This window comes from Electrophorus electricus, chromosome 22 (assembly GCF_041902795.1).
Source record: "Electrophorus electricus isolate QZ-2024a chromosome 22, ASM4190279v1, whole genome shotgun sequence".
NCBI lineage: Eukaryota > Metazoa > Chordata > Actinopteri > Gymnotiformes > Gymnotidae > Electrophorus > Electrophorus electricus.
The window spans coordinates 17895001-17906510 of NC_137518.1; the positions used below are offsets into that span (position 1 = coordinate 17895001).

Below are 11510 nucleotides of genomic sequence, written 5' to 3' on the forward strand. Positions count from 1 at the left end.
GCTCCTGTTTCTTGCTGCAATCCACGATATATAGAGATATATATATATATAATGTATGTGTGTGTGTGTGTGTCTGTGTGTGTGTGTGTGTGTGTGTGTGTGTGTGTGTGTGTGTGTGTGTGTGTGTGTGTGTGTGTGTATATATATATATATATATATATTTAAAAGCAGTTAAGGACCTTCCAGCTCCTGTGGAGGGCTTTGGGTCAGCTCTTCCAGAGTGTTCTGCCACTCTTTACCATCTGGGTGACTGCCACACCATATGGCCTCATGGGGAAAAAGTGTGCCAGGGCAAGATGAAGCTGGCACAGAATCAGAATCAAAAACCCAGAGAGAGAAAGAGTGAGACAGAAATGGAGAGAGATATACAGAAGAAACAGAGACATACAGACCAAAAGGGAAAGAGAGGGAGAGAGAGGGAGAGAGAGAGACAGAGAGAGAGAGCGTGAGAGGGAGAGAGAGGGAGAGAGGAAAAGGTCATAGAAAAAATTGTAATAGATACATTCACAGTTTATTATTGTTTACTGCATTATTGTTTACTTAACTGTATTTAATTTTGGTTAATGCCGATGTTGTAGTATTTTTTTGACATAATTTATTTATACTCCTCTATAAAAAGAACTTTTAATTAATTTGCATATTACTGATACATTTACATATATTGTATTGCTTTGGCAACAATGGTATTTTACTGTCATACCAATAAAGCACAACTGATTTGATAGGAGAAAGACCGAAAGGGGCATGGAGGGAGAGAGATTTTATAAAAACCCCTTTTGGTCTTTCTCCCATCAAATATAGCTATACACATACATATAAAGAGAGAGAGAGAGAGAGAGAGAGAGAGAGAGAGAGAGAGAGAGAGAGAGAGAGAGAGAACCTGGAGCAGTACTGCCAGAAGGGCCCTAGCAGTAAACCTCAGAAACATTAATGTCATGATTCGCCATAAAGATCCAGATCTCAGGGATCCAAACAAACAGGACAACAAGAACTGAGAGGAAAAGCATTCTACGCCAATCAGAATTTGGCTGAAATATTTGAATCTGTAATTGAACCAATTGCCCTGTATGGCTTTCAGGTGTGGGGTCTGCTTACAAATAAGGAATTCAGCAAATGGGACAAACATTTGAGAACTTTCATGCACAGTTCTGTAAAACTACTGCATAGGAACATCACAAACTAGGCAAGGCAGAATTAGGCAGATATCCATTAATAAATAAAGATATTTAAAAGGGCATCAAAAAATGGACACATTTACAACACAGAGACTCCCATCATCATTCTAAAGCGCTGCAGTGCCCAGAAAACAGCCCCCCACTCAGCTGGTCCTGAAACAGTTCAGCATTAATATACACTACATTCCTTACCTAAATTACTTACTGCTATTTGCTGATACATGAATTAGCGATTTAAGTCCATTTTATCTTTTATTGGCAATGTTCTTAATTTCTTAATCAAAGCTTTGGCACCACTGAATTGAGCTGAATTGGGTTGAGAGAGAGAGACAGAAAGGGAGAGAATTGGAGAGAGAAGTGAGAGGAAGGAGAGTTAGAGACCAAAAGAGAGACAGTGAGAAAGATAGACAGAAAGAGACGCAGGGGAGGGACAGAGAGAAAGGGAGAGAGAGAGAGAAAGGAAGAGAATTGGAGGGAGAAGTGAGAGAAAGAGATAGAGGGAAATGGAGTGAGAGAGACCAAAAAGAAGACAGTTAGGAAGACAAAAAGGGAGAGAGAGGGAAAAAAGAGACACAGCAGGATGGAGAGAGGATGGAGGGGGAGAGAGTGAGAGAGAGACAGAGAGAGAGCTGCTGGCAGCTGGATCAGGATTTATATTTAATCACTAGAGTAAATATGAGCAGTGAGCTGATGGACTGTGGCCCCTGAAACGAGCAAACCCAGCAGAGAGATGCTGCCACAACCCCAGCTGCAGCCTACACAGAGAGAGAAGCTGCCACCTACCCCAGCTGCAGCCTACACAGAGAGAGACGCTGCCACCTACCCCAGCTGCAGCCTACACAGAGAGAGAAGCTGCCACCTACCCCAGCTGCAGCCTACACAGAGAGAGACGCTGCCACCTACCCCAGCTGCAGCCTACACAGAGAGAGACGCTGCCACCTACCCCAGCTGCAGCCTACACAGAGAGAGAAGCTGCCACCTACCCCAGCTGCAGCCTACACAGAGAGAGAAGCTGCCACCTACCCCAGCTGCAGCCTACACCGAGAGAGAAGCTGCCACCTACCCCAGCTGCAGCCTACACAGAGAGAGAAGCTGCCACCTACCCCAGCTGCAGCCTACACAGAGAGAGAAGCTGCCACCCCTCCCAGCTGCAGCCTACACAGAGAGAGAAGCTGCCACCTACCTCAGCTGCAGCCTACACCGAGAGAGAAGCTGCCACCTACCCCAGCTGCAGCCTACACCGAGAGAGAAGCTGCCACCTACCCCAGCTGCAGCCTACACAGAGAGAGAAGCTGCCACCTACCCCAGCTGCAGCCTACACAGAGAGAGAAGCTGCCACCTACCCCAGCTGCAGCCTACACAGAGAGAGAAGCTGCCACCTACCCCAGCTGCAGCCTACACAGAGAGAGAAGCTGCCACCTACCCCAGCTGCAGCCTACACAGAGAGAGAAGCTGCCACCTTCCCCAGCTGCAGCCTACACAGAGAGAGAAGCTGCCACCTACCCCAGCTGCAGCCTACACAGAGAGAGAAGCTGCCACCTACCCCAGCTGCAGCCTACACAGAGAGAGAAGCTGCCACCTACCCCAGCTGCAGCCTACACAGAGAGAGAAGCTGCCACCTACCCCAGCTGCAGCCTACACAGAGAGAGAAGCTGCCACCTACCCCAGCTGCAGCCTACACAGAGAGAGAAGCTGCCACCTACCCCAGCTGCAGCCTACACAGAGAGAGAAGCTGCCACCTACCCCAGCTGCAGCCTACACAGAGAGAGAAGCTGCCACCTACCCCAGCTGCAGCCTACACAGAGAGAGAAGCTGCCACCTACCCCAGCTGCAGCCTACACAGAGAGAGAAGCTGCCACCTACCCCAGCTGCAGCCTACACAGAGAGAGAAGCTGCCACCTTCCCCAGCTGCAGCCTACACAGAGAGAGAAGCTGCCACCTACCCCAGCTGCAGCCTACACAGAGAGAGAAGCTGCCACCTACCCCAGCTGCAGCCTACACAGAGAGAGAAGCTGCCACCTACCCCAGCTGCAGCCTACACAGAGAGAGAAGCTGCCACCTACCCCAGCTGCAGCCTACACAGAGAGAGAAGCTGCCACCTACCCCAGCTGCAGCCTACACAGAGAGAGAAGCTGCCACCTACCCCAGGTGCAGCCTACACAGAGAGAGAAGCTGCCACCTACCCCAGCTGCAGCCTACACAGAGAGAGAAGCTGCCACCTACCCCAGCTGCAGCCTACACAGAGAGAGACGCTGCCACCTTCACAGCCACCTCACCATTCCTCCCTCACTCTCTACATGCTGTTCAAGCCAACAGCGCCTAAGGAATATGACAGCCACACCTTCAGCTAAAATCTACAGTGTGCTGAACACCTGCTCTATTGCTGCAGAGGTCTGGAACATTCCATGGGTGGTCTCTGTGTGTATACCCTGCTGTATACCCTTTCTTTCTTTCCACCTTTTCATTTCGTTCCTTCTCTTTGGCCATTCTTGCCATCCTAGCTTTCGCCAACTGGTGCTCCACGTGTGTCGTTTCCTCTTTCTTCCCCTCTTCCTCTCCCTGTCTCTTTCCCTCCCTCACTCCTTCCATCTGTGTGATGTCAGTGGCTCCACGCCACGCTTCGCGGCCCCTGCCAGGACCCAGAAACCAGAGTGCATCTGTGAAAATGACATATCTAATGCGTTTACACTGTACACTACGGTGTGCATGTGTTTGAGCATCTGTGTGTGCACGCAAACATATGGATGTATATTTGTGTGTGTGTGTGTGTGTGTGTGTGTGTGTGTGTACATATGTATTTGCATTTGTGTGTGTGTGCACGTGCGCTTGTTTTATGCCACACTGAAGGATGCCAACCTAGGTCCTGCCAAAAGTGCCATCTGCTTGTAAAGTCCACACGAAGCTTGGTGCTGTCAACATTTCTCCACCCCATCATGTACTCCTCCTCCCAAACATCTCCCCTTCTTCTCTCCGTCTCTCCATTTTCCTGCCCTGTCTCCCTTTCTGTTTCTCTTTTTGTCCGTCTCTCGGATCATTTCTGTGTGCCTCTCCCTTGTTCTCTCTTTTTCACATCAAACAGAGAAGCACGCCAAGCCTCAGAGTAAGGGTGAGTGTCCAACTCTTCGCTCTCACCATATCACAGCTACAGGACGTAGTTACTCATTTATACACTGCAGCCTTTACGAGCAGCAGTGTGACATCATCGCCGAACAAACGCAGATCCATTCACGGTTGAGACGAACCGTACGGACAGGAACTGGAGGACATGTGGAATTCATTCCTACCCAAGACTGCGCTTCGCTCCCTATTTAATCATTAAGTCTTTTGACCTTAAGTGATATGGAGCAGGTTTCTCTATAAGCTGCCTATAGGCTATGTAAGGCTGAATGAAATATCACCCTGACATTTACGCTACAGAGCAGCACTGCCAGCCTCTCTAACAATAGAGTGATTAGAGGCTAGACCACTAGGTGCTCTCTGTGTGTGCGTGCGTGTGTGTACGTGTGTGGATGTACGTGTACGAGAGGCCACAGAATACACAGACCAGCATTTTCAAGATGGGTCTGTTCTAGACTCACAACTGCTTTTGTGCCGCAACAAACACATTTTCTTTGTTTTTTTAATCTTTAAAACCACGCCAACACACATTTTTCTCATTTAAACAGACACACATGCATACACCCTCTGCCTGTGTCCCCTCATTCACAGATGCACATGCTCTTTCAATTACCATTCACACACACACGCAAACACACAGACAGTCCTCCTCAGGGCTATGGTGTGTAAGCAATCAGAATGAATCAGTCTCAGAGAAAGAGGTCTCTCCTATGATGAGTTCAGCTGTGCATCTCACAGACTAAGGAAAGATGTGTGTGAGTGTATGTCTGCGTGCGCATGCATGCGCACATGTATATCATTTATACACTAAATTAGTTTGACATTGTACTTCCTGTCCAGTATGTCTTTGATTTCAGTTGATAAACAAATTAAGCAATAGAACATTCACTGTAGGAGCGCATTTATTATTTATTTGATCAGACATTTTAGTTGCTTTGCAATAGCAGGCATGGCTGTTACCTTTAAACAATTTTGCAATATTTTAAAAAAAAATACCAACAGTTGAGAGAAGAGCTGGAAAAGATGTGTATAGATAGATAGACAGACAGACAGACAGACAGACAGAGAGATTTTCAAAATTGTAGTGACGTACACAAGGTCTCCAGAGAAACAGGAGTTTTCAAGTAAAGTGCTTCTGAATTTGAATATATACCAGTTGATTGCACCTCCTAGAAATTCAGAAGCACTTTGCTTTAAGAACTTTATGTGGTCTGGACTGCACTGAAGTCTCACATCTGATCTCTCAGTTTATCTTATGATCGCTCACCCTGCCCTAGTTCTTTATTTCTCTCTCTTTGTCTCTTACTTTCTCAGTCTCATTTTCCCCATATTTCTTACTCTTTCCCTCTGTGTATGTCTCTCTCTCCCTCCCTCATTCTCGCTCTCTCTCTGGTGTAGTAATTGCTTTTCTTCCCTCTGTGCCCAGAGAGATGGTGTGTGTGCATGTTATCTTCTGCCGAGGGGCCAGAGAGCACCTTTATCTACTCTCCTCTGTGACCACGGTATAAGACTGCCCACACACACGCACGCACGTACGCACACACACACGCACGCACACACACACGCACGCACACACACACGCACGCACACGTGCACGCACACACACGCACGCACATGCACGCACGCACATACGCACGCACACGCACGCACGTACACACGCGCGCGCACATGCACGCGCACATGCACGCACGCGCATGCACGCACACGCACACACGCGTACGCATGCACACAAACACACGCACACACATGCACGCACGGACACAAACGTGCAGGCACACACACAAACACACCCAGATAAGACAGATGAAGACAGCGGTTGGAGGCTAAACTGACAGACAGAAACAGGCAGGTGGAGGCTCTCAGGCTAAAGGCGTGGGACCGTGATGCTAACTGCAGGTCTGCTGCATGACTGGAGCAGCAGCTTACATCACAGAACACAGGGCTAGTGCAAGAGCCCTCCGCTTTGATCCACATAACCCATTACTGCCACGGGGGTTTTTCTTCCCTTTTTGAACACATCACCTAAGCCAAAGTGAATAAATAGTAATGACACAAATGCAGAGGCCAAATCACAAGATGGTGAATCTTGGCTGCCTGCGCTGAGCACAGTAACCAGGCTGGCTGTGAAGGTGGAAGGAGCAGTGCTCATATTGATGTAGTATTCTTTGCACATGCCTTGGCTTTTCATTTCCCCTAAAAGTGGCTTTCTAGAATCAATGGATCTACCAACCTTTACTCCCATTAACCAAGAATACAATTATGTGTTATGTGTGTTATGTATTAATATGTACTGATCAAAAAAAGATACCCAAACTTTATGACCAGGACAGGCGACAGAGCAGCAAAGATGTTAGAGGAGCGGCTGGGGCATTTCTAGTGCTTGGGGCAGGTAGGAGGGACACCTCTGATGGCTTGCTGGGGCCATGGGACAGAGTTGTAGGGCAGCTTGTGCGATGACAGGCAGGCAGCGAAGCAACCTGAAGATGATGCAACAGCTAACATTTGTTAACATTTGTGCCCTGAGGAAAAGGCCAATGATGTCACTCATATGCAATGATGTCAAAGAATACAGAACCTGGCAGGCAGGGCCTGAGTACGGCGAGTTGTTCATGACACTGGTGCATTGCCCACCTGTTGTCATCAATGCAGCTACTGTAACAGTGTAAAAATGGTGAGCTTTACTATAATAGCAAAGGGTGCAGTCTCGAGTGCTATCTGAGCTCTATGCATCCGACTCCAAGTGCTATCTGAGCTCTGCGTTTATATGGCAGCCTTCACAAATTTTCCTTTCACTCCTTTTGTCTGGAGTGACTTACAGACGAGCTTTGTTACCTCCATGGAACTTTTCCTTATGCTAGAACAACTAGAAAGGGATGTGAGCACATGATAAAACTAAAGACCTCTTTCAGACAAGAAAAAAAACACAATGGACAAGAGAGCTTTTTTCTGTGTTGGTTTGTAATTATTAGCATTATTAAAATGACTAAGAGCAAGACTAGAGACCGATTAGTCACTCTAGTGATCAGACAATCACAGTTGTTCAGACAGGCAGTGAAAATCCATTCCACCTCAGAGAAGAGTCTTGAGCCGTGTCTCACTGCCTCTTCGGGGTGCTGGTTTGAGTTGAGGTGTACCTGAGGCACAAATCATGCTCAGTTCAGGTTTCGTACAATGCTTCTTAGTAGGAAGGGACCGGCTCATTTTTAGCTTCGCAGTCAAGTGTCAGGGTTTTACATCTTATGTGGGCACCTTTCACTTTGCTGCAAAGAGTCCTTGCAAAAACGAACCCTGCAATCCAGTCATTCTCACGTTCATAATTGAACTGGATTGCAGTTTAATGCCGTCATTACAGAGTTAGTTATCACAAGTTTTGAACCATTAACCTGGATATCTATTTGGAAACAGAATAGTGACAACCACTGTTATTCTGTGCCAACACACGCATACCCCGTCTGAGTACTCTCATTCCATGTATGTGATTCAGTTTGATTTTCTATGTGTGGGAGTGATGGTCATCACCTTAAGTGCATTATCTTCATCCTCATAATCTCCCTTCATCATCCTCACACCATCGTCCTCATGACCGCCACTACCAACACCATATTCATCTTTGTCTCCTTTTCACATATTCCATCCCTGGCTGCTGTTAAGATCAGTGCAGATGAACGCTCATTCAGGGCAAGCAAAGGGGGCTTTGGGGAATAAACTCAGTAATGAACAGTAAACCAGTTTCCTATAAGAGAATCACGATCCATCACGGCCCCTATTGGCTGTAGTACTTGATCTATGGACACACAGTCATCTTAACACCCACTTAATGAAAGGAAATCCAACGCCAGTCAGCAGCGATCCGCACTCAAATAGACTCAACGGTCTCCCCGGCGCAGTCGCAGGCTTCTGTCTCCTTATTCATTTCCCGTACAGCGGCAGTCGCGCTCTTGCGATAATAGAAGGGATTACCGGCTCCAGAGGAGGACCGATCTGCTGGAATAGAGCCGTGCAGATCTGGGCTGACCATGTGAGGAAACGCTGCAGAACTGGCATGCCAGATAAGCGCGCACGGCGGATGGGAATAGCGCTTATTCTCGCTACACAAGCGCGTAAAACAGAGCAAGTCTCTTCCCATTTCAGTAAAGCGTGACAATGGAACTGCAAAACTGCACTGTAAAGCACGGCCAGACAGCCCGTGACGTTTACATTATGAAGGAAACAATACGTTCACAAAAATGTGCGCTACATTCTCCAAAAAGTTGTCAACATTTAACAAACCTCGTTTGGTTTAACATTCACAATGCAATGAAACCGAATGCGAAATGCAAATATACTGCGTTGTAATATATGTGCTACATTGGTGGTTTTCCTTTGATGAAGTTAATCATACTTTTATATCGCGACACAGGAACTCGTTCATTAAACCGGTACGGTAGGAGTACAGTACAATCAGCCACACATTTATTCAGGGTCTTATGTATGACATGTCCCCATTCATAAAAACTATGGATAAAAACGCAACGCGCAATTCTATTACATTTTTATCATGATATCTCAATCTATTTTAATCTATTTAAGAAAAATCTTAAAGAAAAAAAAACATCTTACCTGTCTTTGTACCAAACTCTGGAGGATTCAGGAGTGCAGAGATGTTTCGCTTTCAACCTTCACAACGCAAAGATGTCCATTTAGTTAGTCAAACGGCCGACCAGTTCATGCAAAAGATGCGGTCACTCTCAGATTGTGATCTAAAAGCGCTTCAGCCAAGGACCGTTATATGCTTCCACTGTATTCCGCAGCTATGACATTCTGCGGGCTGTATTGGAAAGAGGCGATGTCCAGCCACTAACTCGCATGCAGCCGATGGAGCGAAGTCTGAATGAATGAACCGAGCTCGCAATCCTCCAGGCACGACACGTAGGCGCAGACAGTCTCCAACGTCATCCCTGTGGCTTGGACTTTGCGTGGGGTGCTTGCTTTTCTCTCGCAACTTTCGCGATATCCATGTCTTTTTTACTGTCTCTAATTTCGATTATATTAAGGTGACCTCGTTTATCCTTTTTGTATTTTGTGCCGAGGACCTGAGATCGGCGTGGGTAAGCAATATTATACCAAGTGTGTTACAGCGAATACTGGCTACCTATATGCACTTTAAAAACGCAAGACGCCGGTTTTAGCGCTAATCTAGCAGTCTCGTGTGACGGTCACCGGTTGAAACGGTACCTTGCATTCATCCTCGGGAATACAAACGCGGCGCTCCTTTAAATACTGACATCTGGAGATGCAAATTTGCAACTGCAATCCGCGGTTATCGCATTTCGGCGAACTTTGGTTTGCTTTATGGTTGAGCTTGCGTTGCGTTAAAAAAGAGAGGAATTAAAAATGCTAATATTAAATCACCTTGAAAGAAGGATGAGCTAAATTTGAGATATTTTCCATTTTATCATATTAAGTGCATTTAAAATACATAAACAGAATAAGATTTTCACCATAGAAATGAAAACAGATAGCAAAAAGCCTCCCTCTATTGGTTCAGCGCTCGCCACTGCGTTTAGTAACTTAGTGCTCTCGCCACACCTGACTGTTCCTTTTTATATTAATTATGTCAAGATTTCATTCATGAAGTTCAGGGTTTAAACTTGCACAAGTAATTGTGAAAGATTATATTGGAAATATTGGGAAACATTAGATTAGATTAGATTAGATTAGATTAGATTAGATTAGATTAGATTAGATTAGATTAGATTAGATTAGAATTAAATTCGCTACTTCAGTTTAATACTTTGGTTTAGAAAATTACTGGACATTTCACTTACAATCTTTACTGCAACTGTAAGTGGTAATCCTAATACAATATTTCGGTTACACATTTGGCCATCAGCAATGTAAAGCAAAGGTACTTTTCCCTTGAGAATTTGAGTGATATTACTACCACCTAAGAAAAAAATGGTGAGACAAAATGTCTGGTGTTTTTCATGTGTATTTTTAACCCTGGGAGTGTATCTGTAGCAGTGTGACATTAACAGTACAAATACAATCTACATAGAAACTGCCTTATTATTAAGATCTGTAAAGGAGGCAGTTATACTACCTGAGATCTGGATCTCAATCTGATCTGGATCTGAATCCATTGTGCATTCACACCTGAGAGTGTTGGACCTGAATCCAATGTGTGTTCACATTTAAGAGTGCTGGACCTGAATCCAGTGTGAGTTCACACCTGAGAGAGCTGGACATGAATGTAGTGTGTTTTCACACTTGAGAGTGCTGGACCTGAATCCAGTGTGTGTTCACACCTGAGAGTTGGACCTCAATCTAGTGTGTATTCACACTTGAGAAAACTGGACTTGAATCCTGTGTGCATTCACACCTGAGGGAGCTGGACCTCAGTAGCTCTGTGTACCTTCCGCCAAACAGATGGCAAGCTTTTTACCTGTGCCATCCCTGGGGGTACCTGGCCATGATACTCAATTAGGCTTTGCAACACACAGCACAACCAGCACTGCGGACTAGGCGAGGCAAATTAATGCTGTAGTTTCTGTGGTGGAACAGTGCCATGGGGTAGCTAGCAGAGCTCAAAGCACAAACACTGCTAACTGTTACCAGAAAAATAAAAGGCAGTTTCAACTTCTTCAGCCGCTCTGTCTTCCGAGCCTCACAGTGTCAAACGTGTGCAAATGTACTCATATGAGCGCTTATGGATGCATTCATATTAAAATAACTATGGGTACTTGAGGTTTTTTCTTATGACTACATGCATCTGCATGGCTGCTCACAATTACTGTAAAAAGATTTCATTTTGATTCAGGAAGTCCTAGATATAATTTTATTTTACTGTCAAAGCACATCACTAAAAACAGGACAAAATTATACATTCTTTTCCTTTAATTTTATTTTAAATTGGTAGCCACCACTAAATTGGTGGCAAGTAGTTAGACAAATAGTCTTTTCATAATTATTTTCCTATATAGTTTGGCTTCTCGGTAGTGGCTGTGATTAGGCAGGCGTGCACTGCTGGTTCAGCGCCAAGCATGTGTGGAGGACAGCATCTCTCTTCATGGGATCTCCTTTGCTTTGCTCAGTGTTTGTTTTCCTTTGCCCCAACACAACAGTTTCAGAACTATCAAGCTCTTGTGCTGAATAGGGAACACTTAACTGTCAGTACACCAACCCAAGATTCTTCAGCAAACATGAAGTTTCTGATACTGACAGTTGCCTTCAGAACAT

The 11510-nt window shown here is 45.6% G+C and overlaps 1 protein-coding gene across 1 annotated transcript in view; it reads right to left on the reverse strand.

Moving 5' to 3' along the window:
• The window catches only part of LOC113583593 (plexin-A2-like), an 88168-nt gene extending 78783 nt beyond the window's left edge, over positions 1-9385 (reverse strand). Inside the window, exon 1 of the mRNA XM_035520207.2 lies at positions 8892-9385. The gene's annotated coding sequence lies outside the window, so the exon portion shown is untranslated. The remainder of the gene's footprint in view (positions 1-8891) is intronic.
• Between the last annotated feature and the right edge of the window lie 2125 nt (positions 9386-11510).